This window comes from Poecilia reticulata, linkage group LG2, assembly GCF_000633615.1.
Source record: "Poecilia reticulata strain Guanapo linkage group LG2, Guppy_female_1.0+MT, whole genome shotgun sequence".
NCBI classification, from domain to species: domain Eukaryota; kingdom Metazoa; phylum Chordata; class Actinopteri; order Cyprinodontiformes; family Poeciliidae; genus Poecilia; species Poecilia reticulata.
Genome location: NC_024332.1, coordinates 22,861,547 through 22,864,422, shown reverse-complemented (window position 1 = coordinate 22,864,422; position 2,876 = coordinate 22,861,547).

The following is a 2,876-nucleotide window of genomic DNA, read 5'->3' as shown; positions in this document are numbered from 1 at the left end:
AAAGACATTCATTTTCACGTGAGATTAAAAAAATACAATATATCAATTCTCAAATCAAAAATCAAACAAAATGCCTTGCGAGGTTTTTATAACTGAAATGGTGGCAGTTTGCTTGGCTGGACAAGGGCTTATGAAAAGATATGTATGCATATTATTCTGGCTACTGTTTTTATGTAAACAATGGTACATTAAAGGGACACAGAATATTTCTGATTTGTTGAGATAGGGACTTACCACTGTGCTCATTCATTCCTCACTTATTCAACTGTCTTTGTGAACTTGGAGAAATGTGGTCCTTATTCACCAAAGTTACACTGTGAGAACCTAATATTTAGTCATGTGAAATATTTCACCCAAATACGAAAGCCATGAGGATTGTTGGATTCCGACACAGAAGGCGTTTTATAAATGTTTCATTTTCGATGCGAAAGCAGAACAAAACATGCAAAAAACATAAATGTTTTGTATTTTTTGAATTTCACATGAAAATGAATAATGAAATCATGTCTTTTTATATTTATGAAATGCCTGTCAAGCTGACAATATTTTTGTTTACATCAGGCAACATGCAAATAACTGACATTCAGCAACAACCTCGTTTGGTTTCTCATCTCTCTGAAAAACAATAAAGAACACATATGGAAGCTAACTTGTCTAAAAAGTGGTCAGATTTTGCGTTGACCTGTTTATGACTCAGATTTTTTTCCGTGGAAATACGGATAGTGGTCACAGAAACATACAACAGGTTATTGGAAGATTACCGTATTTTCCTCACTATAAGGCGCACCTTCAATGAATGGCCTATTTTAAAACTTTTTTCATATATAAGGAGCACCGCATTATAAGACGCAAAGAATAGACGCTACAGTAGCATAGAGTAGCGGTTCTCAACTTGGGCGGTACCGCACCCCGGGGGGCGTTCAGAGGACGGCAGGAGGCGCTTGCGGCAATTTTTACAAAAGTGGGGCACTGGGATTCCTTTGGGGGGCGTTTGGTCAAAGGTAAACTTTACACCTTATATGCACAACAATACCAGTTTAGACTTTGAGCAACTTGGTAAAACTGTATTGTGTAACATTAAAACATGCTTGGCTGCAACAGTATCGATGGCAGCTCTTCTTCTTCTGTTCAGTGTTTGTAGCTTCTTGACGCAGCTCCGCTCCTGCTACTGGTAGCTTCACCGCATCAGTTCAGCGTCACACCGGCTGATGAAGTTGCTGTGATTCACTTTGTCTGGTATTTTTGTACATATGTTTTGCCAGTTCTGTGATCATGTCAAAGCAGCAACTTATATTAAAAAGTGTTTTATTGTCCGTTTGAAGGCTGCCCGCTTCCATGGATGGACAACAGAAGATCACTCTTATAAACATGTATTTACTAAAATCATGATACCCTCACTTTGTATCCCTCTGAAAAATGAACCCATTTAAATAAAGAAATCCCTCCATGGGTGATACCATGATAGAGAGTGTTCATTTTATAGTGTTAAAACCGGTGCTGTAAGTGGTCCGGTATAAAACGGGGGTGATAGAACAACAGTACCACAGCACTTTTAAATTTCAATAATCAGAATACCGAAATTGTTTCCATTGTTTTAAAAGGTTTGTGTCAGTCTGCCTTTTCCCCATCGACACGTTTCCCGAACGCTGCGCACCAAAGGGATTAAAAAATAAATAAAAAATGACGTGCACATTGCGCAAAACTCTGAAACAGGAGAAGTGGGACATAAAATGGAGCGACGAACTAGATGTGAATTATGGCATAAAAACAGAGAATCAGTGAAAAATCAACACATGATGTRAAACACATGACGATTAGGTGGCACATCAGGTGATGAGTGAAGATTACTGATGGTGATGGTCAATAAATGATAAAATAAGGTCAATAAATGATAAAATAAATCTAGCAACAGGAAAGAAACTAAAGTGGACATAGCAATAAACCAAGAGAGGATAATACTAATCAAAGTATTATCATTTATGATTAATGTAAATACAGTTCTATCCATGTTTTAATGTTGCAGAGCTCAGTCGTTTTGCAAATAGTTCAAAGTTTAAACTGGCATGTTTTACATATTTTATCTGGTCATTTTGTGGAATATTTAACAACTAGAAAATGGCAAAGAATAAGAATATTTTTCCACTCTGATTGGCTGCTGTTAGACCTACCAATTTTAACTTGAATGTTCATTGCATTTTTGTAGACACCTGTGGAAATAATTTCTATTCACATGGCTTTTTTGTTCTCTGGGAAATTATTTTTTGATGATAAATACAGAAACAAGCATAAAAATCAAAACATCTACAATAGTGATAGTAATATTAATAATAAAATAATAGTCAGTGCAAAGTAGAATACAAATTCTTTGGTGGGGGGCGGTGAGGGACCTGGATAAAGGCTAGGGGAGCGCTGGCCCAAAAAAGGTTGAGAAACACTGGTATATATAGTATAGAGGCTGGTGTTACGTTATGCATCCACTAGATGGAGCTGCACTAAACGGAATATCAACAAAACAGTCCGATTCCAGTCGGCGAGGAGAGCCTTCTGCGACTGGGTCGGTGCGTTCCCCCACAGCATGTTCGTGAAGAACGTGGTGCTAAATGACCTGCAGACAACCTGATTCTAGACAGTCAGTAGGTAGATAGGTCAGTCAAACTTTATTAATAGATTACAAACCAGCGTTCTGACAACTATCCGATATTGCGATATTGTGCCCAACTGCTTTCTGGGTAACACAGACCAACCGACACGCTGTCGCTGCAGTCTCTGTCTCACTTCCCCCTCCCTTCCTGGCTTTATCAAACTTTATTAACAAACCAGCGTTCTGACAACTATCCCAGCATGCACCGCACGCTTCTTCTTCGACGGGCGAGGTG